The sequence below is a fragment of the Gambusia affinis genome, linkage group LG07 (genome assembly GCF_019740435.1).
Source record: "Gambusia affinis linkage group LG07, SWU_Gaff_1.0, whole genome shotgun sequence".
Taxonomy (NCBI): Eukaryota; Metazoa; Chordata; class Actinopteri; order Cyprinodontiformes; family Poeciliidae; genus Gambusia; species Gambusia affinis.
The window spans coordinates 2,684,478-2,711,429 of NC_057874.1; the positions used below are offsets into that span (position 1 = coordinate 2,684,478).

The 26,952-nt window shown below is 41.1% G+C and overlaps 1 protein-coding gene and 1 long non-coding RNA gene across 3 annotated transcripts in view; one reads left to right on the forward strand and one right to left on the reverse strand.

Annotated features, from left to right (window-relative positions):
- Positions 1-26,620, reverse strand: part of klhdc8a (kelch domain containing 8A) — a 49,677-nt gene extending 23,057 nt beyond the window's left edge. For both annotated transcript variants that reach the window (XM_044122337.1, XM_044122335.1), the window contains exons 1-2: positions 25,913-26,620; positions 19,621-19,665 (exon numbers count right to left, since the gene is read on the reverse strand). The gene's annotated coding sequence lies outside the window, so the exon portion shown is untranslated. The remainder of the gene's footprint in view (positions 1-19,620; positions 19,666-25,912) is intronic.
- Positions 536-14,975, forward strand: LOC122834171. Its single transcript, XR_006371145.1, has 4 exons — positions 536-885; positions 5,853-6,024; positions 13,893-14,019; positions 14,821-14,975. It is a non-coding gene; the product is annotated as an uncharacterized LOC122834171 (long non-coding RNA).
- Positions 26,621-26,952: the final 332 nt, after the last annotated feature.

The following is a 26,952-nucleotide window of genomic DNA, read 5'->3' on the forward strand; positions in this document are numbered from 1 at the left end:
GCCTTGCAGACTCATCTGCCACCTCTCCTGTTAAATTTCCTATTTTTTGTTGCTGTGATGTCAGGCGCTTGTATTTATTTCCTTTTTTATTAGATTTTTTTTCTCCCACCCTGTCATCCCTCAAGAGCTTTCTGTTTCCTGCACGTAACCCACTTCTGGTGCCTACATGCGTTTTGCTTGTTTTTTTTCTTTCTTTCTTTCCAGGGAGGATCGGGGGTGGAGGTTTATCACTGATGAGAAGGAGGAAGCTTGGAGATTAAACTCACAATGCATCGCGGGGCTTTATTGCCACTGCCTCTGCCTTAAATTGTGGCCTTGGAAACAACCTTCTGTCTCGCAGACAGCGAGCGATACTAACCGTGACCGCTGGAGTCCGGTGGCTTTTCAGGCCGCAGAAAGGACTTTCGACTCAAATTGGACTTCTGTGATTTAGACAGACGAGTCTTTCAGCAGTTTGTCCTTTTGAGCTCCATCCTCCCTTCCCCAATTTCCCCAGTTCCCCCTCGCCCCTCAACTCCCCCCACTCTGTCTGCTTTATTATTGCGCTTCATCTACCTGTCACAACTTTGATCACCTCGCAATAAATAAAGAACAAAGAGAAAAGACAAAGAAGAGCGTCCTTCAAAATAAAATCTCCCTCGTTTTTTTTTTTTTTATGTTTTTTGCAGCGAGTGAGGACAGGTTGCCATAGCAACAGTTGGGTTCCTCTCTCTTTTCCCCACACAAATCTTTTCTTTTCTTTTTTTTTTTCCTTTGCACATGATTGCTTACCGCTCGATTCACTGTTAATAAGGAAGAAAGATGAAAACCAAAGGAGCGAGCAGCCCTCCGTCAGGCCGAGCCCGGCGCCGGAGCTAGCTTAAGGAGCGGGAGCCGGCTAGCAGGGTGCGTTAATCGGCAATCTGTAAGCAATTTAGGTTGCCGTATCATTATTTATTCTTTCTTTTAATTAACTGCTTGAGCAGCTTGAGATCAACAGTAAGCCCACCAGCATCCTCAGAAGTGATTCACAATCAGCATGCTTCCAAGTTGCAACTTTTAATTAGGCTGTGTTTCCACCCTCCCTGCGCTTCGCGCTCTAAACGGGGAAGACTCGCTCTGGAAACAGAGAGAAGCGTCTTTAGGTTTATAACCGTCTCTCCAAGTTTGAGTGGCTGCTGAGCGTCAGGCAGGCGAGCAGCAGAACCGGCTGGAGGGATAACTCTAGTCTGAGGCTGTTTTCACAACCGATAGTCCAGTAGGCTCGTTTCGGTTGGGGAGCAAAGTTACAATATTTGCTTCAATTTCAGATGATGGAGTTCTCCTTCACACTGGACTGTCAAGACCAAACAAACAATTTGACAAATCTGTTTGGGGTGTGCTGTGGTGGCGCAGGGGGTTAGCACAAGGCCCACGCTTGGATGGTGAGGTCCTCCACACAGATCCCTCTTCACCTGTGGTGGCAATGGACCTTACCAGAGGGGCCGCTTTTCATTGGCTGATGCTCATTCTACGTGGTCACGTGGGTGGCAGTGTCACAAACACGAGCTTTTCGTTAGCTAAGTACAGCATAATAGCAGTTCTGATACAACTTCTACACCTTGAAGCCTGTCTGCTACACAGTCTTACGTTAGCTAAACAGATCAATATGCAACGTGTACTCTATCTGACACACACTAAAGATTTTATTTTAGCAGAAAAGGCTTTGGACTAAATTGTTACTCGTGTTAGCCACTCTAGCACCAAGTACAGCTAGTAAATCAACCATCGCTGTGTTCAGGGAAGCGCTGATTAATAATCCATAAATAAATATCAAGCCTGGAAACTTGATATCGTAACGGACTGGATGTTTTGTTTTTAACGTAATCTTTGCTCGTCTTGCGGGGCGCAGGCGGTTGATACGGTAACAGGTGTGCTTAAACTACAAAGAGAGACAGACTAAAAAGGTACGAATGGTTTTGAGTTGATCACCTGTTCGGGTTATTTTACCTTTGTTTACATTTGCTGTGGCTCATTACAGCCGCTGTAGTTTCTAAACGTTGGACCAATTACCCTGTTTGTTTGTGATTATACGTCATTCATAACAAACATCAAAAAGAACAAATAGATTTAATAAAATTTTAACAAACAAATGGCTTCTTTACCGTAACAAAGCTCTTTGGTTCCTCCTATCAGTCTGTAGCTTCTCATATTGAGGTCATCAAACCAAATTTCAGATCTACCATAACTGACCGACTGACACCTGCTGGCCTCAGGTTTGCAACCAGCTTGTGACTGAAAAACCAGTAACCTCCTCCCAGATGATGACATGAACTTGTTATTTCCTCTGTCCATTGTAGTAGCTGATATATTGTGAAAATCAGGTAGAAATTATGCACTAATGGAGTCATGTTTACATAGAAACAATGCGCTACGAGGCTTTGCTTGTGAGACTTGCGGTCACGTGGGTCGGTTGTGGGCGGAGCTTGGTAAGGTCCATGAATGCACCAAGTGAGGGAAAGAACACAACATCTGAAGAAGACACCGCAGCTTCACAAACTGCAAAAATGGAGTAGTGTCAGATGTTAGTGGTTGTAGGATTTCTCTTTTGTCTCTGGTAAAACACTCCAGATATTTCTCCTGCTAGTGCTAGACACACAAGCTTTTTCTGGTTGTATTTACCCAGAATGCCTTGCACCGTTGTCTGCTTCCTACTTTTGGAGCGATCTCTGGTCAGTTTACTTTCACATGCATTGGAACCAAACCAGAGTTCACTTTAACCGAACCCAAACCGAGGTTTGTACTCAGACCAGATCAGGGCTGCTGTGGAGGTAGATGACAGACCAGCACACTATCAGTGTATGAAAACCTCAAATAATATAAACAGTTATTGAGTATTTTACCCATTTACCCAGGAGCAGCAGTTGAAAAAGCTCAGTGAGAGAGATAACACTTGACACAAATGTGTTGACGGAACTGGATCCTTCTTTTTGACTTTGTTCATTTTAGATCAAACTTGCAGGAAGTTGATCCAGCGTCTCTGTTCTCCAGACGGCAGGCTGGTCAGGGTGAGCCGTGAGGAGCCGCTGCACTGGGAGAGATTCGGGACTTGATCCAGTTTGGTGATTTTTGAGAAGTGCATCAAAAAGCGGACATGAGTGACGTCCTCACCGTCACACTTTCTAGACTGTGACAAAACACCATCTGCATGTAGAGAGAGAAGACAAGCAGTTCCCGCCACAACTAGACTGTTGCCAAGGCAACCGGGGACAATAGAGCACCTAAAGTCTTACATGAAGCAAATCAGAGGACGGAATATTAAACCGTCATAAGTCATTTGTTAAATCTCAGCACCACTAGAGACCCATAATGGACATGTGTGTAATAGACTAGTTTAATATAGTGATGATTTTAGCTGTAGTTAGAAGACCTCAAACTGTGATGCAGCCACACTGTTTCAGTATTTACAAACCATCAATTAGAGCTGAAATTGATAGAAATGAAAGTCTTTCTCTTGTGAAAAATAAACATACTAAGCATATTAAATCTTAGCATACTTGCTAATTAATCACCAGCATACTTTAAGTTAGTTAAGGATTATTTAATTTGAAGTATGTTATTTTGAAGCAACTAATTTTGTGCTTTTGGTTACACTTTAGGTTTATTATAATTGCTAATGAAGTTCACTTTTTAGTTACTTAATGTCTTTTATTATTCTGCTTTGCCACTTTGTACATGACATGCTTCATACACACTGCAGTACTGCAAACACACCACGTTACCAGAACCCAGATAGGATCCATTACAACACACTTCACAGGTGAAATAAATGACATTATGTATTCAATATATTCACATTTTTCAAGAGTATATTGCTAATGTACTATCACAGATTTGTACAAACTGTCAATATATTAAAAGTTTACAAGATAAATTATCTGTTAGTGCAATAGAAAATACATATGTGATTCCTTCGCATTCTGAAAAATATATATATTCAGCATATTGACTTGTAGCGTCTCTATAGCATGGTTAAACACGGACATTGTGGAGCTCATTGATTGAATCTGAAGAACAGCAGCTCCAGCTCTGATCCTGACTGACACAAAACCCTCTGCTCTGTAATGCACTTCCCCTCTAACATTGGTTTCTCATCAGCTCTCTCTCATTATAAAACTGTGCAGTATGAAAAAGTTAGCTAAGCTAAGAAAATAACAATCAGTGGTTACTTCAGGTCAATTTAGTTACATATTAAATATTTCTTGCTTGTTTAAAAGCTAGTTTCTGGCTGCCAGGTCAAGTAATTCTACTATTTTTATTATTTTGTTTAGTGCCAATTCACAAATCCCCATAAACACACTCCTCTACCTTGTGGACAGTCTACCCAGAAGGCTAGCTGCAAAGGCATATTGAGCCCTATGGATTAGGGCTATGGATCATGATACACCGATACGCAGATCAAGAGTCAACCTGCCCAGAACATTAACATATACCAAGAGGAAGCTGGAATCGAACCTACAACCTTCCAGTCCCAAGACGACTACTCAACCCCCACAGCCACCGTCTCCCATCTGTTGCATCATGTGCGAGTCCAGGCAGATGAGTGAATATTTTTGCCATTATAGTGTTTGTTTCCATCTAATTATCGTGGAAATTTTGAGCAGACTTTTAAAATGTCACCAACAGAGAAGACAAAAGAAATGTGACTTAGGTGTTTTTCCGTTTAATGATTTGGAGCAAAGCAACCAGGCTACGCAAAGCACAGTTTCATCAGATGTTGACATGGCAATAAACAGGCAGTTGAGGTTGCAAACTAGCTTGAACCACACATCTCTGACAGACAGAGACCAACTCACACCGGCTCACCACCTTTTAACAACACTGCATGTTTAGGCTAGACAAATAAAACTTGGTCTTAGGCCTTTTATGACTGCAAAGTAGATGTGAAAATCAAGAAAAGAAGGGAAATGGAGAGTGAGGAGATTGGCCAAGAGAGAGCCAATGAATGAATGCTAGCAGCACCGTAAGCAGAACCATTGATTTAATCAATTCATCTTCCACATAAATTCTAAAATGGCTTAAGAATTTCACAGCCTATAATCAGGAAAATATAAGGCGAGCATGCAACAAAAAGGCAATTTACAATATCTTTAGATAATGGAATGGTCTCACTTTGAGTTGATCGTCAGTCAGGTTAAAGCAATGTCCAGAAGTCCAAAAATTTACGGAACAGAAAAAACTCATTCTCTTCAGGCTGGTGTGAGTTTACTGGGATCCCAGCTGGAGTTTCTCAGCAGAACCTCCGGTACTTTGGAGGAAAAAATTCTTGTTGGGAGAATGGACAGGCTGCCACAGCAGGCGTCTGCGGGGGGGACGCATCAAGAGACTTCTCCCGTCTCTATGGGAACGCAGAAACGTGGGGTACACAGAGCATTTCTACGAGTTCTCCAGTGAATACGTCAAAGGATTTTAAACAAATCTTTTTCCTGACCAGCAGGTTGGAAGGAAGAGGTTCAAAGCTCTGGTGTCTCGGCTGGAGGCTGACTCCAAGGACGAGGCTTTGGGATTCAGGCCTTGATTTTGTAGTGAGGATCAGTTCAGATCTGATCAGTTCTTAGTTTTATTCTAGGAGGGAGGGAGGAGTGCTTAGGAATTAGTTCTGATCAGTCGGAGAATAAAAATGGAAGACAACAGACACAACGCCTGAAATGGACAGAGCAGCAATCAAACAGGCAACCGACAGGTTGCCTACAACTGTTGCCACCATCATCACCAAGTGTCCCTGCTGACAGTTTCTAATGCCATACTTCAAAATGTGCGTATGTGTTTTTTTTATTCTGTGCATACAAACTTCTGGTTTCAACAGCATGCTGTCCATGGCTTGGTTGTTGCAGAGGGAGGCTGAGCTTCGTTTGCGTCGCTGCAGGCAACGAGGACCAGCAGCCATGTGAAGCCAAAACCCCAGAGAGCTGCCGCTGTAAACCAGATTAAGAAATAGCCATGCCTGGCATCGACTTTGTCTTCTACCGCCGTTCACATGAAGGTTTTGCAGCTTCAAAGAAGCAGGTGTGTTTACTCAATCAATACATATCAACCTCTACAAAAATCCATTTTAATTAAAAAAATGCAAGCATAAGAATAGAAAAGTTCCTTAAGGGGAACTTATGTGGCTCACATGTGTCCATTTCATCCAGCTCCTGCTTAGGTAAGGAAGTTCTGCAGTGAAACTTAGAGAGCTTTTTCTTTTTTAATAGTTTGAGATCTGAAAGTAAGGGTTTTTTGTTTTTTTTTTCCTTCAGGGGCAAACCTTTAAACCCTTCTGCAGGTTGATTGGTTTAAAACCCAAACAAATCTCCAGTGATCTTCCTTTTAAGTCAGTCGTACAGGTCTGACTACAGGATGAGCTTTGAAGAAAAAAAAAAAAACAGCTGCAGTAACTTTCTCTGTCAGACTATAAAACGCGGTGACCTATTTTTCCTCCTGCAGAGGTCAGATAAAACACCTGGTCTGCTTTGTTCTGCTCCCTCTCTCACTGGGCTTTTTGTTTTATTTTTGGGGACACACAGATCAGCAGGGGATCATTTATTGGCTTCTATTTAATTAGTCTGCGGTATTCAAATCGGGCATCTGTGCTGCAGTCTGTAGCTGACCTCGCTGCGCAACTAAAGTTGCCAAAATCTGTCCACAGCCTGGGTGTGTGTGGGTGTACGTGCGTGTGTGGTTGTGTGGACGGTGAGCTTTATCACACGGACAGCGTTTCACACCAGCCTGGTTTTAATAATGCCACATTAGTCCCACCGGCAGTTCCAGCCCCCCTCCCCCGTCGTTTGATATCACCGGCTCTGTTTTATACCGTTTCAGCTCCTCGGCATAGGTCACAATCTATTAATAAAGATTTTGCGGGATACGGCTTTGGACATGTAAGAAAATGAATGGAGACACCTTTTCTCGTGCAGCGCTGTGGGCGATTCTGTAAAACACAGACAGGTCATTTTTCATGTGAAAACTGAGAAAATGTGTAGACAGAGAAAGAAGATCTCCGCTCACTTCTGCAACTGAAATTATAGACCATCTGGGCCAAACACTGGGCAAAACAGCAAAGACTTTGATTTAGTGCTTAGTGTTATCTGAAAGTCATGCATTTATTGATTTTTAGATACTTGTTGCTCTGATACTTGAGTTTAAAGAGGCAGTGTGACATTTTCCAGGCACACACTGCCATTTTATAGCACAATCAAGTAACCATGTTACCTTTAGTTTTTATAAAAATGCTGTAAATATCAAATATGACTTAAAAGAAATTTGCTTACGTAATGTAACGCCTTGAAATTGGGCCTCTGTCTCTTTAAAACTCCTGCTCTTTCTGAAGCTCCAGCTTCAGGAAGTCATCACAACATGGCTCCTCTATTAACCCTTTAATACATTTTCACCAGCATTTCACTGAGAAGCATCTCCTATACTGAACTCAACAGATCCACAGTTCCACCAGGTGTTTGCTAATTGCTGCTGGCTAGTCTGAAGGAGCTGAGTGGGGGAGTCGCAGGGCAGGGCTGCTCTGTGAGGCAAGGAGGAGCTTTGTCTTGAAGGTGGCACTAGGTCCACTCAGGTGTTCAGCACATCTGAATGGTTGCCATGGAGATTAAAAGATTTCTCCAACATACACAAAAGAATCCGGGAAACGCTCCAGGAAGGGTTTTGATGAGGGAATAACTTTATAGCATGACGTAAAGCTGAAAAAGAAGAAGTTGTTTTTACATAATATGGCCCTTTTAAGCAAAACTGTAGAATGAAAAACACTACCGTATTTTCCGGACTATAGAGCGAGCCATACTGTAAGCTGCACCTACACATTTTTTGAAAAAAAATGGAAACGTACATATATAAGCCGCTGGTATCTCCGCCGCTCTCATTTTTCCATAAGGACCCAGCTTATAAATCTCCTGGATTTATTAAGGCGCAGCCCTCTGTCTCCATGGTTTCGTTCACGCTGAGTTTACGTGCAGCGGCTCTATTTCCTTCATGTACTGCCGGATCGACAGCCCTCAACTTAAAAGCTGCATCATATGAGTTTGAAAACATTTCTCTGTTGTGCCTGCTGCTAGCATGTGCTTGTTCTAGATGAAAATTAGCACCATCTTCTTTGATGTCCAATTTTGACTTCCAATGATTCACTTCCTTCTAAAGAGCCCACCAAGATGTAATGGTGAGAGAAAAATGAAATAAACGGGTTCACAAAGTGTAGTGTTGAACCAGAGCGGTACATATATCACGTCCAAACGTAAGGGACTGGGGTAAACGTCAACAGAGTCCACGCCTCCAGGAAGTGATTGTTTCTGAGTAGCTGCGGGTCCAGACTGCAGAACAAGATGCTGCTTTTAAAGAAAACTGCAGACAACCACTGGGAGTGATGCTCAAAATACAAACACAGTATATAAACATTTGTCTTAAATTGAATTTCTAGAATATCATCACAGTAAAACTATCCTTCCATAAAAACGTAACTTTTTAATTTAAGCTGTTGTGTAAAATCAAGCAAAAAACAAAACAACAACAAAAAAGCAAAACGCCCTGCATATTGCAAATGTGAACAGATGATTAAACATGAACACCAACCTAAAATCTCATTACTCTGAGCTGCCGGACCAACAGACTTTCAGAAGGAAGCGGAAGAATTCAGCTTAAAATAAAATAGCTGAATTTGAGGAGACAGCTCACAGCGGGGTTTGCTGTGGCAGCAGGGCAGTCCTTCTTGATGGTCATTAATTAACGCTTCCACAGGAAAATGATTTTCAGACCGATCACTGGCGCAGACTCAGGAAGTGCTCTTCTTTCCTTGAGATAATTACCATTCATCTTAACACCTTTCTCTTTGCTTCCTCTCACACACGAGGTGTCAAATATTCTGCGGGCGCTGCATCTTTTTCCTAATGTCCTGTCACAGCTGTGGAATATTTACATAAAGCCATAGACGCCTAGTTCACACTTCAGCAAATTGCTATCCCTCGCTGGATGAAACCGCAGCACCTAAAAAGCCAATGCTTAAAAACAACTCAAAGTTGTTGTTTTTGTTGAAAGAAATTTGACTTTGTAATTTAACGCCTTCATATTGGACCTCTGTCTCTTTAAAAACTCCTGCGCTTTCTGAAACTCCGCCTTCAGGAAGTCATCACAACATCCCTCCTCTAACAACCCTTTAACAACATCTTTTTACCAATGTTGCTCTGAGAAGCAGCTCCTATAATGAACTCAGCAGTTGTAAAGTTCCACCAAATTAATCAGCTAATTGCTGCTGGCTAGTCTGAAGGAGCTGAGTGAAGGAATCCTGGGGCAGGGCTGCTCTGTGAGACAGACGTTCGGAAGCTTGGACGTTTTCTGAGGAGAAGCTGTGCCTGTGCATGAAAGGATCAAGACAAAACTCCAGATATGCTTTTAATAAAGGAAAAACATTAGAACATGATATAAAGCTAAAAAAGTCATTTTAAAATAATTCTGCCCCTTTAATCAAAATGTAAGTGCATGGGGGGTTCCTGGGCAGGACTCTGGAGGGATCCCTTCCTCTTGACCTCTTGACCTCCCTACAGTTACCTCACCAGGCCAGATTGCACTCTGTCATCCCTCATCTTTTAAGTGCTGATGAGGGATGGCAGCTTGATACCAGCCTGTCATGTACCAGTCTTTAGAAGTGCTGTCTGTGGACGCTGACATTAGCATTGGAGACATCTATACTGCTACATGTTTAGCATCAAGATGCTTTTTTCAGTCTTGAATAGCTTTGCTGATATGCTAGCTACCTTTAGCATAACTTGAACACAACAACAGTCTTTCCCAGAGTCCCATGAGATTGGATTTTGAAGCAGAACTGAGGGAAGCCACTTTCTTGTCTATCACTGTTTGCATCAGATTTACAGGTGAACCTGAAACAGGAAAATACAAACTGGTCTGTAGGTGAAAACAAAGAGAAAAAAAAGAAGGGAGGTTTAATTACGTTAAGATGTTTAACTTGTTAAAATGGATGTATGGATGATTAATTAATCAAAAGAAATATCCTACAAAAATAAAATAAAATAAAAATTACTTCAATTTTCAATACATGTAAAAAAGCTCAAAAAGTGTGACTACTGTAGGTATCTAAGGAACAGTTTTGGATAAAAATGAAAAATCCGGACAGCAGACCCCACTGCACACTTTCCTAAAGCCCAACCTGTTATATTGTACATGACATTTAGACAGCCTCTGAGCAGTAGTAGCTGCAGTAGCAGAGGCTGTTCCTCTCCTTGTGAACATTCCTGCCTTAGCATATTTAGCCCTCCTGGCTGACAGACCAACAGCTCAGCTTGTTCCAGTTGCTCAGACATCCAGCCTGGAGATAACATGAGGCTCCGGATGATCTACGTTTCCTCACAGGACTGGGCCAAAGTGCTGCGCTAGCAGAGAGGAGAAGAAGAAATCCAGTGGGCTGCAGAGAGCTGCTCCACTAACACTCTGCTGTGGAGCTGAGCCGGTCTCTGGACAAACAATAGCCTGTGCTGCTCTGTCCACGAAGCCTGTTTCCCATCACCGCACAAACACATCACGTATGAAAAGAAGCAAACGCAGAGAAACTCTACAGAGAGACGTAACAATGCTGCCATGGTTACACGAGAACAGCTTCATCAGCTGCTGAGGTCAGAGCTCCCTTCATGGAGCCTTCCCACAAGAACAAATGTGATACTTAAATAACACAAAAGAGAGCATCATATTGAAGTGGGGGGGGGATTACATGAGTTACTTTGTCTGTCTTTTTTTTTTTATTATTCGAATGTGAAAGGTTTTAACTCTAGTTACAGGAACAGGTTGTTTGAGATTTGCTTCTAGAAACTTTACAGATTTGGAAAAAGGCTCCAGTTCAGTTAGATGGAATGGACAATTTCTATGGTCAAGTTTTGCCATAAATTTTCAGTGAGATTTAGGTCTGTACTTTGATTGGGCCATTCTAAGAGATACGGTTTGACCTGAACAACTCTACTGCAGCGCTCGCTGCATGTTGAGGGTTGTTGTCCTGCTGGGAGGTGAACGTTAGTCAGGACTTCAACAGGCTCTAAGGGCAAATTCACACAGCAGGTACTGGTTTTCATTTCCAATTTTTGCTGAAATCCATTTTTTTATTTATTTATTTTTGCATAGTTGTTCATACTACTAAATGATGTGACCACAATCAGACCTCTGTGAACAGTTAACAATCCCAAAGAGACGCAGAGCAGGAGAAGAACGTAGACATCACCAATGGCGCTCTGTGAAGTCAGTAAATCATCTTGATTTAATGACTTAAAAACTGGATAAAATGCAACATGACAGTTGAGACACTTTGAAAACTATCAGATGGATTGGAAGTGGCTCAAATCACATTTTTGAGGGTGTAAGAGATCAGACTTATGCTGTCTAGCTGCTGTAAAAAAAATCAAATTAAGGTCGCATTTGGACAAAAACTTTGGATTCTGCTTGCATTTATCTGCTGTGTGAGGTTTTCTTCCAGGGTTGTGCTGCACTGATGTTCCCATCAACTCCTGTTGCTACTGAAGGAAAACATCCCCAGATCACTAGGCCACCAACCAAGTTTCAAAGTGGTAGGGGAGTGTTAATGGGTGTTTGTCATCTTTTCACCATGCGCCATTTTGCATGTTGGCCCAAATGTTCCGTTTTGGAGTTATCTGACCGGAGCACACTCTGCTCACATGTTTCCTGAAGATGTTAGCAGATGGTGTTAAGCAGCACTATGTGGCCAACAGTTTACGTGGTGGAAGTGTCATTTTAGTTACGATTCAGCCATTTGTTTCACTCTTCTCCTGTGATGGGAGCCTTTGGAAACCAAGTCTCAGAGTGAACATTTTCGGGAAAACCTCCTGTGGAGTTATGAAGTATAGCGCAGAACGCCTGGCTGCAGGGTTTGTTCTATGCATACAAAGAAACAAGAAAATCAACAGCAGCTAACATTGTCTTTACTACTCGACTTGTTCAGTATAACACAACCCTGATAAGAACTGATATGTTATATGAGCACTTGGTTACTGTTTTCTAAAGAAGGAGGAAGCTAAGGGTCAAAAGCTCATGCCTGCTTCAACTACATGCTAAAATCTCAGCGCCATCTGGTGGCCTGGCATGACAACTGCAGCAGACTCACGGTGTCTGCGGTGCTGTCTAATTGTGGAGAAGTTCTCCAGTCAACATCCAACAACAAATAAACGTAGCCTGATTGGGACACTCTGTGGTTTTCTTTCAGCAGGGGTTTTGTACTCGACACTCTTCCACAAAGGTGAGATTTATAACATGTATTACGAATATTTATCTTGCCAACAGATGCTCACCTTAGCTATGGGGTCTCTGCTGGGTCGCAGCAACTTGATTGCACATGAAAACACCAACGAGTTGCGCTGCAGACTGAGGCTACAGTTGATGAAACATGGCTGCTCTGCGTCTCTTCGCCAGCACTTGCTGCCATTTGAGCACTGAACGCCAAAATGGCAAATGCAGCAGCACTGCTGTTCCTCTGTCTTTATTGGTGCTGATGAAGTGCATTAACAGACTTAATCTGATAGCGCGGGCTCCGGGCCCTCTAATGAGACAGCTGAGACCAAATCATTTGTGGCTGATTGTTGGCCGAGGCTGTTGTGGAGCAGTTGGTGTTTCTCTTATCTGCCTTTGAAAGGCAAACAGCTCACACTGCTCCTCGCTCTCCCTCCCTCCTTCGCCTGGATTCCCTTCTGTGTTGCTACATGTCTAGTATTTTGAGTGAGTGAGGCTCAGTGTCTGTGTGTTCAGCTGGCAGATGCTGTAAGAGCAAAAACACTGTCACCGTAGCAACTCAAGTGTGTGTAGTCGCTGGAGAAAGGGAGAATGTTCCATGTAACATGTAATCCTAAAGAGTCTTTCCAGCTGACCCTCCAGTGTGGCTGAATCCACACACTTCTGCAAAAAATAATCACAAATAATAAGAGTAGGCCAAAAATCTAAATCTTTCAAATGTTTGTTAGCAGTCGTGATAAACGGCGGAGGTTCAGTCAGTTAATAGATTCAAGTTGAGGAGAGGCGGTTTGTTGGTACAGCACAATTTCAGCAACAAGGCAATTCAAAGCTTTATATGATACAAAAACAAAACCATCACACTGTGGAGGAAAAGTAAGGGAAAACAACGACAGGCTGAACGACAGACTGTACTTCACGACGTTCCAGTTGTTATTAATTGTAATAATTTTTCACTGTCCAATAAAGTACCGGATAACAGAAAGCAAAGCTGAAGATCCAAATGCTACATAGAAAGTCAAGCAGGAATATCACAGGCACCACGAGCTGCATTTTCATTTAAATATGTGAAAACTTATATTAACTTATTTATTTTCTGCTAATGTTGAAAAAAAATTTTTATTTTATATTAGTAGTGTTTCCATTACATAAGAAGCAAAATTAAAATCCTGCATGAATAAATTTCTTCACATGATAAGTCATTAAAAATCACGCTCTGCCATCATCCTCCAACTACTTCCTGTCGTTTTCTTTGTGGTTTCTACCAGTAGCAACATCTGGTCATTCATCATGTGTCTCCTGTGATGTGGTAAAACTGTTCCCATTGCAGTTTTGCGAATGGAAGCAAACCTTTTCTTTTTGTGAAAAAAAACGACTTCTTTTGAAATTGCAGTGCGTCTATATTCATTTTTGAAATGTCAAATTGTGCATTTCTGTGGTGAATGAGTGCAACTGAAACGCATCGCAGATACCTAACAGCATGGCAGCGTTGGCCAGGAAGTGTTGGTGCCTTTGAGGTTTAAGCTTGCTACTCCACACATCTCAGTAAAATTCCACAGAGTTGTGATCTGAAGGAAGCGGTATGATAATGGCATATTTCCAAAAACCTTCATGTAAAACTGGAGAGTTCCCACTGACCCATTTCCATATTTATGTAGGTTTCTGTTAAAGCTGCAGGGAGTGCCGACCGGTTCGCCTTCAGTCTGAGGACAAAATGGTGCAACAGCTTCACCTCAACCAGTATTATTATTCTACAAGCTTAAAGTTCAGAGTCCTACATCAACAGTGAGTATTAAAATATATCATCCTCCCATTTCTGAAGGCTTGTGTCAAACATTCACAAGAATAAAGGATACGACTTCTGATTACTAGTCTAAGCTTTATGTCAAATTTACACTTTTATAAACAAAGCTAAAGATACTTTTGTTAATTTCTATTCTCAATGTTGAGCACCTGAAAAATGAAGCAAAAAAACCCCAAAAAACATTCAGATGTACAGTTGAAACCAGAAGTTCACATACAAAAAGACCCTCGTTGTTTTTCTCTCACTGTCTGAAGTTAAATCCGACCAAACGCCTTTTGTTTCAGGCCAGTTAGAATGAACAAAAGGATTTCTGTTTGCTAAATGCCACGATAGTGAGAGAAAGAATATGTCAGAGATGTATTTCAGAACGATTTACAGGTTTTGTTTGTCTAAAGCAACAATGGTGTGTGAATGTTTAGGCACATAATGGAGCAGCCTGTTGTAATTCAGAGTAAAACAAATTTCAGTACTTTGAAGATGTCATTGGTGTTTTTATGACAACGTGGATGTTTTGATCAATTTGAGAATGACTTTTGATCATTGATTGTCGTGTAATTTGGCCTGCTGCTGTTGGGTCAGGAGGTTCAGTTTATTGCAGCTTTTCATTTTTCCTCTAAACCGATTGTTTTCTTTTTTTCAGTTGAACTATACGGCATAAATCGAAAAAGCTTTGAAACGATCTATCACAGTTTCATTTTAAATCACAGAAACCTGGCATTGTAACTGGGATGTGTAGACTCTCTGTGATAAATATGTTTTCTGGAACTGATCTGGTCCAACAGTTCCTAATCACCTGCTGCACATTCCCTCCTCCGGGAGCTCTGGACATCAGGAGGAATATTCTGGAGCCGAGCGGAGCACGACTAGTTGTTCTCCGTGATTTCTCCACTTGTGAGCTGTGATCATGTGTCAAGTTGTCAAGCTGTTCATTGGTGTGTGTGTGGTGATTAGTTATTAAAAAATAAAATCCAAAATTAAAAAAAAAATCAAACCCTCCTCTACAGAGAAATTGGTCTGATGGTAGATTATATAAAACCGTTTACTGTGTATGACTTTCTGTCTTTTCTAGTCACTGTTAACTGGAATCTTTCTTCACATCCAGCCTGCTTTACTGTGACTCACAAATAAAATACAGTCCAGAACCTTCTAAGGAGAGGCTCGCTGTATCAAAATTATTCTGAGATTTATTAGTTTTCCCGTGGAGACGGGTCAGTTTGGATGGCTCTTTCCTCTTCAGGGAACAGAAGAGAAAAATATTTCATTGTCTGTCGGTGGGAAAACTCAGCAGAAATGCAACAGAACAACAGAGGCCAGAAGCCTGCAGATCCACGGAAAGACAGCAAGGACAACAGAAAGCAGACAATAAGACATCGCAAATGAAATCATTATGTAAAAACAGCCTGTATTTTCACACAGCTCATCGTTATCTGATATTAAAACGTGTTTAAAGATCTGAAACAGTTAAACAGAAGAAATATTTAAAGGGGCAGTGTTAAATAAAATCGGCTTTTTTGAGTTTTACATCATGTTTTTAGGTTATTACATCATCAAAAACATGCCTGGACTGTTGCTTTGATACTTCCAAGCATGTTTGAAAAATCCCACTCAGCTCCTTCAGACTAGCCAGCAGCAATTAGCAAACACCTGGTGGAACTGTGAATCTGCTGAGTTCATTACAAGAGCTGCTTCTCAGGAACGTTGGTAAAAACATTGTTAAAGGGTTAACAGAGGAGCCATGTTGTAATGACTTCCTGAAGGTGGAGTTTCAGAAAGAGCAGGAGTTTTTAAAGAGACAGAGGCCCAATTTCAAGATGTTAAAATACAAAGTTTTCATTTTGGATAATATTTTTATAACAACTGATGGTATCATAGTTACTTGATTGTGCAATAAAATGGAACTATGTACCTGGAAAACACAAAACACTGTTCCTTTAAGTAAAAAGACAAAAAAACTTTTTCACGCCTCTATTCCCTGCACACGTTTACCTGCACAAGGCTGTTAAGGAAACACACTCTTGTGCTCTGCAGCACGTTAGATTCAGCGAGAGCGCGTGACGCTAAACACCCAACATGGCTGCTCTTTGCACGTCGTTGCTCCGAGGAGACGAGACGGAAATAGATACAGGCCTAGAAAAAAAAAATGCTGGCGGAGCTGACAGGAGAATGCTTGATGTGGACTTAAATAGGACGTACACAATGCACCAGAGAACATCTCTTATTACATAAGACCTGTGTGTATTCAATTAGCGCTACAGCAAGCCGCTTCCCCTCAAGCTCTGTTGCTCTAAACGCCACAGACGTTCCTGAGCGCTCCGGCCGTTGTGCTAACACTCCACACTTCCTTCCACTCACTGCTGTGCAGAAGTCACATTAGGGTAGGGCTGTGCCCACTGTGGGCCCCCTCCCACCCCCACCACACCACCACGGGGCCCCTGCCATGGCTCTCTTGTGAAGAAAAGGAGCGGAGGAAAGAAGCAATAAAAGATGAAGGAGAGGGAAGTAATGGTGAGGAGCAGCAGAAGAAGCTAAGTTAATGGATGGAGGTTATTATATGGTGGGATAATGAGAGGGAGGGACAGCTCTATTAGGCTGGTGATAAAGACTGGGTAGCAAAGCTAAAGGGTTATATGGAGCACAGGCTCTATTACAGCGGGGAGCCGGGGACATCATAATCCCTGTGGCCTTATAAGTAATTACTATGTGATAGGGAGAGTGAGTAGTAAAACCTATCTACTGTCAGCAGAATTGGAATTATCTCCCTAATGGTTTCTCCATGTTGGTGTGTGTGACCGTGTGTGTTTACTGCGCCCCTACCCTTTAAAAATCTGAGTGGTTGACTTTGGGGGGGGCTGGAGGGTGGAGAGTGTTTGTGGATATTGAGGGCATTTTTCATTCCTCCAAAGCACACACTGATATGTGTTTATGGGGCTCTATAGGTGAATGTGTGTGTGGGTGTGTGTGAATTCCGAGCCGGCAGGAGGTCTGGACAGGAGTGTATGCTGGTCGTTTTAGGGCAGGCGTGCACAGAGGCCAGTCCAGTCCGCTCACCTGAAAACCCTCAGATTGTTAAGAAGAGGAAGATAAACGGTGATCTCTGAGTGTTTCTGGAGAGCGCCGCTGCTGCTGGTCCCAGTCATTTAGCATGCAGCTTGTTGTGCACAAGAAGGCAATTTTTACTCTCCAGGCTCAGGAAGCTGACCTGAACCAATTAAAGTTTGTTTACCTTTCTGTAATTTGTTATAGTTGAGCCAGTTGGACCCAATTTTGTACTTCCTCAGCAAGAATTCATAAACTGTGAGGCGTTTTAGCAGCACATTGTCTTCTGCCCTCCATTTAGACTCTGGAACTAAAGCACTGCATCACAGTCTGTAAGCAAACTGCAACTATAGCAAACAACTTGTCCTCACTTCACATGGCTTATGTTTTAGATGTACTGGAAGACATATCTTTGCTCTGAAGCAGAAATAAGCTGGTTTGTTATATTTGTTCCTCTTTTTTTTTTTTTTTACTGTTGCACCAGTTTAACTCTCTGCTCATTAAACGAGGAGGAGCAGCAGTCGTTCTTTGAGACATCTCACCAGCTCAGTCAGACTGGGTGGAAAGAGTCTGTCAACAACAATTCTCAAGTTTTTCCCCAGATTCTCCGTTAAACTGAAGTCTGGAATTTGACTGGACCGTTCTAAAACGTGGATAAGCTTTGTTCCAACCCATTCCGTTTGGTTCTAGCTGCATCTTTCCATTAACTCTGAGTGGTTTTCAAAAGAAATGCATCATCGCCCACAGCATGACGGCACCACTCCTATGCTGTCTGACCAGAGAACTTTCTCCCTGAACAGTTTGTGGCAAACTGAGACTGAGACTTTCATAAATGTAGTTCATCTAGCTGAACTCTTTAATTATGCAACACTTTGTGTTGGTCAGTGACGTAGAACCCCAACACCATACACTGAATGTAATGGATGGACTCTGACTGAATGAGTGGCAAATACTCATTTGAAAAGTAAAGTTTGATGTCAGAAAGGAAAGTGGGATTAGGATTACACTTTACTGTAACCGGGGCAACAGAGGTGAGGGCGGCAGCAGGTTAGCCCTGTAATTGGAGGGTTGCCAGTTTGATTCCCGGTTCGCTCTTGTCACTTGTGTCCTTGTGCAAATGACACTTCACCCACCTTACTTGCTAGTGTTGGTCAGAAGGGCTGGTGGTGTATGACGGCAGCCACTATCAGTCTGCAGCAAGCTTTGAGATTTCAGTTTGATGGACTTTATGAGTAAAATTGATTATAAGCAGCTCTCTGTAGCAAAAAGTTGAACTTTTCTTTATTTGTATGGACCCTGTGAAGTTGGCTGTGCCACGTCACATAGACAGAAAGAAAGCACCCTCAGTCAACTCTACCATTTGATTATTTTATCATTATATGTAAAAACATATTTCAGCTCTTTATAATTTATTGGCCAAAGCTTTGAAGAACCACTGTGGAGTCCTAAAGATGTTTCGGACTCTTAAAGAGTCCTAAACATGTGGCTCTGGAGCCGCAGGTTGGAGTCCCCTGACAGGAAGCACAGGCACACGCATGGAGAGCCAGCAAAATTCCTTCAAAAGATCTGAGGCCAGTTTTCCAAATCAGAATCTTCTTACTGCAACAATGGAGCGCCGATTCCCAACAAATGATCATCAAACTTTTACAAAATCCAAAGACCAAATATCAGACACAAAATTCAAATCAATGCATCTCTAGTTTGAATTATTGAAACTCAAAACAACTGTTCAGTTTTTTAAAAATGGACTCCTCATGGATGTTGTAAAACAAGAAAAGTAAAATTATCTAAAGATAAGACGGTTGTTTTTGAGAACTGGTCCTGAAAGAGAAATAAAAAGCTTCCAGTGTCTTAGACAGTGAGTCAGCTTCAGTTTATGTTATTAGTGTTATGCTGTCTGACTGAACAATAAAACCCACATCAACCTCACAAACCCCAAGACAAACCAACGTTAGAATCATCTTCGCTAGTTAGCTTGGAGTACATTAGCCTCTTTTCCAGCAGATGAAAACCCAGCTTGAATTTCCTTTTGTTTTTGTTTTTCATGTTACCACAAATAAAATAAAATTTTAAAAAATGATGTTCAAATCGATTTAAATAAAAACAAGCAAAGAAATAAACTGTCCGCCCTGGAATCGTGAGCAGCCAAGAAATGTCTGCTGTGTCATTCTCTGTTTGCTGACGGGATGAAATGCTGCCACCAGCTGTCAAACAAACTGTTACTGTGGAACGCTGCTGCCAATCTGAGCAATTTAAATGACACCAGCATTGGCAAGAAGTGATGGTCCATCATCTGAACAACACACGCAGACGCAGCGTTGGGTTTCAACTTCTTTCAAAGACTGACAGGGAGACGTTTCCCCACGGGCAAACCAACAGGATAATGTTAGAATGAGGCTGGTATCGATTTAACTCCCTCAACCACCGCACACTACGCATAGTAATTGGCTCAAATTGTGTTCATGAGTGTGTGGACAATGGTAATCAATAGAGGTTGAAACAAAAGAGGATGGGAAGGTGAAGCAGGGTAAAAAAACACACTGTACCTTCAGGTTCAATCCAGCACTGGTGAGTCTCGATTCTTTCTTTACCTGAAAAAAAAAAAAGCAGAAAATTGCCCATTATAAAAATTGTGCCACAGATGCAGAACCATGTTTTTTTCCTTTATTTTTACTTACTAATAAAGAATTTCATGTGTGTGGCGGAGTGATTGTATCGTGACAAATGAAGACAAGTCCCTCCCTGCTGCGTTCTGCAGCGTTTCTTTTCCCCACAGCTTTAGCGCTCTGGCTGCACGTCAAACCAAAGTTCTGCTTTAGCGCCAACACAAATCTGATAAGTATGAAAGCAACTCCATGTTTTCTCAACAGCACAAAATGGCGGACATAAAAACTGTAGAACAACAGCCAGAACAAGAAGCATCAAACGCGTCCACATTTTGTCACAGTAGAAATATTTGTTATGTTATTGATATGAAATACAAACCCGATGCTGGAAGCAACCAGCAAATGGGACGTCCACTTTTGTTTCCTTGACAATGAGTTTGTGACCAACATCTTGCTAAAGAGTCCAACTGGTCTCATCTTCAGATTTTGATCTACAATATCCTGTTTTATTTCTTCATTCTTATAACTTGAGAAGGCTGAAAGGACACCTGCTGACAAACAGTCTCTTACCTCAATAAGCTACTTTAAAACTTTTGTTTTTTTAGAGGGGTGTGCTCTGAAATTCCTCTTCTGACCACGCATTGTGTGCGCATTAACAGTTAAACACTTACATTTAGAAACCATTTGAGGAGATTTTATTCTCCCAGACTTACTGCAGCAAACTGTACAAGAGCTTTGCACAATGCCTTTCCTTCAGCAGTGGAGTCTAAAGCAGCAGTTAGCACTTCATGAGACCGGCTTCAGTTTGACAAGAAACATTATGAGATTTTCATACCTTTTGACACAATTTAACACTACATTTAGCCTGAGCTCATTTTTATATTTTTGGTTTAGTTTACGTACGCAAATTCAAATAACAACAAATATGTTATGGACAACTGTATTGGCCAGTTTGCTATGATATATTAGCATCAGTGGGAAAGATTTTGTGCTTTTCTGTTTTAAATAAAAGCAATTAGATCATTTCAGAATGTTCTCTCAAACCTTTTGCACTGATTCCAAACTTCTCCTCCACTTTTTGCATTTACAAAAATATAATAAAAACCTAACCCTAACCCTAACCTGGCTGTTTGCCTTCAGATGTCAGTAGCGGCATTCATCAGCAGGCAGATGAGAAAATCCCAAAGTAGGATCCCAAAAAAGAAGGAATAAAATTAGCAAGGAGCAAAGTCGCCCATTTGGAAAAATACAATTGGAAGAAATTTGCTTTATTTCCATTTAGATAATTTATTCATCTAAAAAGACAACAGCATCTATCTGATCTCAGTTCAAACACCCATCCACAGAGCTGCTAGTGTGAACCAGAAGCCAAGATGGCTGAATGTTTTAGTAGAGTCTGAATTTATTCAACAAGTTAGAAAGAAGGTTGGACCTACTTGGCACTTACCAGATGCTAAAAATGGCAAATTGTTTCAAAATTAAAATATAGATTACGCACAGAAAAAAAATATATATATATACATGAGACTTAGAATAAACAATCTAAATAAAACTCTGCTGTCTCATTCTGTTTTTAGCTGCTGTTTTAAGGAATGTGTTGAATCCAAGGGCAGCTAACCTCTCTGCAGACCGTACACATTCTGAACACAAACTGTTTCTAGTTTTACCTCCAGGTGTTACAGAGCGCTGTTGGTTAAAAACCAGCCTTGACAGAGACAGTTTCTTCCCCCCAGCTGTGAACACAATGAACACCTTACAGACTGAGCAGTCAGTGTATTTACAACAACATGTCTTTCATCTTTATCTGTTCTTTGTATTACAGGTTCTCTCAGACGCTTTGGTACGTTTCTCAGATCAGAATTGAATTTGTCAAAGCATCCTGTTCAGTCTTCAGATCATTGGGTGACTTGAGCTGTTTCTCTTTTCTTTGTACGAGTTGCAAATGCTTCTGCACATTGATACATGCGATACATGTACAATTCTGTCTCTGCCTTTTCAGTCGCTCATGTCATATTGATCAAAATGTGTTATGCGGGTCTCTGTTGAATAGTTTCAGCCTCCATATCATTTAAAGTGGCAGAGTTGTGTAAAACTGACTTTTTTGAGCTTTGCGTCCTGCTATAAAATTATTCCTTCATCAGAAATAAACCTGGAGTGTTGCCTTGACTCTTTCATGCATGTTTTTTATTCTTTGTACATTTTTATTAGTTTTGTGTTTTCACAAGCAGAGAAAATAGAAAATTGTACACTGAGCTGTCTATAACCTTACATGACTATGTGATAAGGAAGAGAAACAAAAAAAAAGCCAAACAAACAAAAATACGGAAGCCGCCGTACAATATCACATTCATGTTAAATCATGTCCTTTTCATGTTTAAGAAATCCTTTCATTTCCCATGGCAACCACTCAGCTGTGCAAAACGCCTGGTGGGACAGAGCTCCACCTTCAAGACAACTCAGTTCCTACAGACTAGCCAACTGCAATTAGCAAACACCTGTGCCTCTGTTAAGCTCATTGTAGTTGCTGCTTCTCAGAACAGTGCTGGTAAAAAATGTTGTTAAAGGGTTAACAGAGGAGCCATGTTGTGATGAGGTCCTGAAGGCGGAGTTTCAAAAAGAGCAGGAGTTTTTAAAGAGACAGAGGCCCAATTTCAAGGCATTTGCAATGTCAAATTTCTTTTAAGTCACATTTTATATATATATATATGTATATATATATATATATATATATATATATATATATATGATTTGTCATAATGTCCCCCTTTAAGCATAAGTTTGTCACATAGGTTTTTACATGTAAAAGTTGTCTTAATATGTCAAGCGTATTTGTAAACATGATAATTTTTTATTTTCTTTATGATTTTTTAGAGCATGAGCTCAAACAGATGACACACTGCTTTGTGCCAAACGTGGCACTTTTATTGTCACGTGAAAGATCGTTTCAGCAGCCTCCCTCACCAAAACAGATTGCAGGAAGTGGAGTGAAATTCATATCATATCACTTTTCTTGATAAACACCAAATCGATGAATTTGGTAGAAATGGAACTCTGAAATTTGTGTAATAAAATGAAGCCACTTGGCAGGCAGGAAGGTTGAGCCAATCTTCTCCAGGGAGACGGGATGCAACAGAAATGTCATTCTTCTTCTGTCACGTCGACAACGAACTCAAACCGCGGCACATCAGAGTCAGGCATGTGCGCTGAATATTGAGTAAAGTGACCTTTCTGATAAGGCTTGAAATGTCTTTATATTCAGAGTCATGACTGTCAGAAGGACTGCAACAATAGGCCCATCATCATCAATCATGGTTTCATGCTTGGACAGGGGCCTGTAGGAAGCTGGTGAGCTGTGGCAGACAACATAAACAGTCCAATCAGCTTTAAACCTAACCTCATGGATCAACTTTCAAATATAGGCTAAGTTTACAGAAGAAGAAGTAGGATTAGAAAGAGAATACACCTTGAGTTCATTTATCAAGATGTACATTTTGATGATTTAAATCTACTATAACCTCAACGGAAGACATCAAAGAACGAAATATTCAGTTGATATACGGAGCAAAACCAGAGCTAGAATCAGTTTGTTTTGAAAAGTCAGATGGCAGCTCACTTCCTGTCTGACAGAGCTGATTCTGCTCTTCTCTCTCATCTACAACAGATTCAAATTTGACTCCAGAAATAGTTTGGAGTACAAAGAATTGCATTTTTGACTCAGTGATGGCAAGACAAGCCCAGGTCATCACCCTCCACCACCGTGCTTCAGTCGCTGCTGATGGGCTTTGAATGGGTTTTCTCAAACAACACTTCCAAACAAGTTATGGCTTTCACCTTTTTATGAATGTACTGTTATAAACTTTAACATTAAATAGCCAAACTGAGGTCTGCAGACCTGTTGTGTTTCCTGGGTCTTCACCAGGTTGGTGTTGTGCTAAACTTAGTTCTGCCTCTGGTGAATCTTTGTGGATACTGAAAGCTGAGCTACACAATAGAGCCTAAAGTATTCACTCCCCCATCCAATTGTTTTTATGCTTTAAATTAATGAGAAGTAGTCAACTCAAGCATCTAAACATCCTGACTAGTTTTTGGTGGCTCACTCCCATTTGCTCTCTGACAGCTTGAATGGCTCTGAACACTTTAAGGAATTTCAACTTTTGTCCCCAAAACAGTCAATCCTGATACTTTCTTCTATATGTTAACATGCTTCCACCTTTGGTGAGCTGATTTTTCACTCATTAAAACCATACATTAAATTTTACCAGATTAACTGGCAACAACAATTGGTATTGTGTTCACTCACAGAAATATGCTTGTTTACCAGAGCTTGGCTGCTGCTTCCCTCTGAATCTGATGAAATTAGAGGGAGTGTGGAGTTTTTAAAATTTAGACCTTATTTCATTACAAAAAGTAAGTAAAACTACAGTGTGAAATCTGTTGTGTGTTTTGTTAGAAATTCATGTAAGACTTAAGCCATTTCAAAACCAAAGAACCATTCAGCACCTATTTTACAATATCCATAACACGAGAACTGAAAAAGAGTGAACTCTTTTCTTTTCATCCACTCACAAATGATCACATTAGCATGATGTCTTAAATACACAACGATGTTTTGAAAATGTATTTAAAAGCCTTATATGTTTTCTTGTTATGTCACAATAAGTCTTAGCATTTTATTGAGATTTCATGTATTACAGTGAACACCAGCATTATCTTGATAGCTCATTTTTACCCCAAAGATAAAACTGACATACTGAAAATAATAGACTAATGTTATTCAGCGTATACAAATAAAAATCTGAAAAGTGTGTATAGCTCAACTCAGTCACATTTAGCTGCGACTTTAACGGGCAGCATTACATGAAATCAACATTTTTCCCTGCTATATATGATGTTATAAAATTATTCCCTTGTGAAAGACACATCTGGAGTGCTGCTAGGATTCTTTCATGCATGTTTGAGAAATATTTTAATCTCCATGGTAACCATCCAACTGTGCAAAATGCCTGGGGAGACCTTGCCTTCAAGGTGAAGCTGCTCCTCGGAGCGGCAGTTTGGAGCTGCCCTCCACACGCCTACCCTACTCCACTCCTCTAGACTAGCCAGCATCAACTAGCAAACACCTGGTGTAACTGCAGATCTGTTGAGCTCATTATAGGAGCTGCTTCTCAGAGCAACGCTGGTGAAAACTTTGTTAGAGGGTTGATAGAGGAGCCACGTTGTGATGACTTCCTGAAGGCAGAGTTTCAGGAAGACCAGGAGTTTTTAAAGAGACAGGCGTCTGATTTTAAGGTGTTAAAATACAAAGACAAATTTCTTTTCAGTCATGTTTGACATACACAACATTTTCATAACAAATGAAGGTAACATAGTTACTTGATTGTGCTACAAAATGATTCTATGTGGCTGGAATGCACGATGCTGCCCCTTTAAGCTGCAAGTCATTGAAATAGTTTCTGCTAGCTCAGTCAGATCACATCTGTAAACAACATGCTAAGCTAAGTAAGATCCTGAGCTTAAACTTGACTAGACCATTCTAACACGAAGATGCTTTGATCCAAACCATACTGTTGTGTCTCTGGCTGTACATTTAGGGTCTCTGTCCTGACAGAAGGCGACCTCTGACCCCAGTCTCAAGTCTTTTGTAGCCTCTAACACATTTCATTGCACTATTTGCTCTGTATTCAGCTCTGGCAGTATTTAAATCCCATTTGTCCAGTTAAGGTATAATACTATCACCACCATGTTTGTGCATCCTGCATCCATCCTGCAACTCTCTGCCTCATGTTGTTTGCTGCTTTCTGTTTTCATATTTGACATGCTAAATCATACAGAAGTACTTAGTTTTCTGCTTTAATATTTCATCTCCTTGGTGCCATTCTGTTTTGTGATTCTTTTTGTTACTTTTTTAATGCATAAATTACTTTATATCAACTTTACCGTTGAACCAGAGTGTAACAAAACCTTGAGTTACACAGGAACTAAATACTCTGTTATTTTAATTTTTTTAAAAGTTGAAATAAGTTTAAACACGACAGTAAAACCATATTCATAATATTCTTTGAAATAGTTTTAGTGTCAACAGACCTTATGGTTTTCCATTACGTCAGTCTCAGCCACTAAGTTTAGAGCACAGCTTCCACTCACCTTCTGCCGGCTGAAGGGCCAATAAAAACCGAGCCTTATCAAGGAGAGAGGTAACATTTCCATTTACTTTCCCTCTGGAGCTACTTACTTTTTCCGTTTCCGTCGCTCTTTCCTCGGCAGAAGTCTCCTCTGTTCCTCCCTCCTCTCTGCCTTTTGGAAAGCGAGATGGAGAGAGGGAGAGCAGAGCAGAGGCGAGGAGAGGAGAGGCGAGTCGGATCCAGGCGGAGGAAGATGGGAGTCGAGACGCGGAGAGCCGCCGCCGCACCGGGGAGCGCTTCACAGAGCCTCATATATCGCCATTATGTGGGTCAGGGATGAAGTATTCATCTCCAGCTCCCGGCGCACAAGTTCCCGTTCATTCCCCGCCTGCGATGGTACAACCCGGGGAGAGAGGGAGCGAGCCGGAGTGTTTGGATAACCTATATTTGGTAAAGAGGAGCCCACTGACACTATTTTAAGATTTCCAATTGAGAGAGAGAGATTATGCTTCTCGTTAAATGGAGCGAGTGTCTTCTGCTGTGCTGAGGTCACAGGATTATAATGCTCTTTGGAGATTTTGATACATAATAAAGTTTTAATATTATTTTATTTCCCGAAAACAACAACTACTACAACAACTACTGGTGAATAGCAACAATGCAAACTTTATCTAGCTAGCTAGCTTGAATAATGAACATCACCTTCCAGCAGGTATTATGCATACTTTCCAATTAGCCCACAATTCTGTATTATACATGTTTTTATTGTTATCATTATGTTAAAATTGGTTTGATGTAATACTATCATCTAAATGTCGTGTTTTCATTAGCTGTAACCAAGAAATAAAATCTTGGAAACGTCAGGCTGTGTAATTAATCAATTCACTTTGTATTCTGTTCCAGGGCAACATAGAGACTCAAACCATGAACACACACTCACACCTGAAGGCAATTTAAAGACAACTAAACAGAATGGAATAGAAATATACCTTATCGCCCACAGTGGAGACATTCAGGTGTAGACAGTAAGCAGGAACTTTTTCAACATTTGCAGTTCTTTTAGTGAACAGCTGCCCTGTCCATATTTTGCTGTCATTTTTTCATTTGACATCTTTTGGGTTAGTGGGGTTTTTTTCCAACCCTGCTCCTC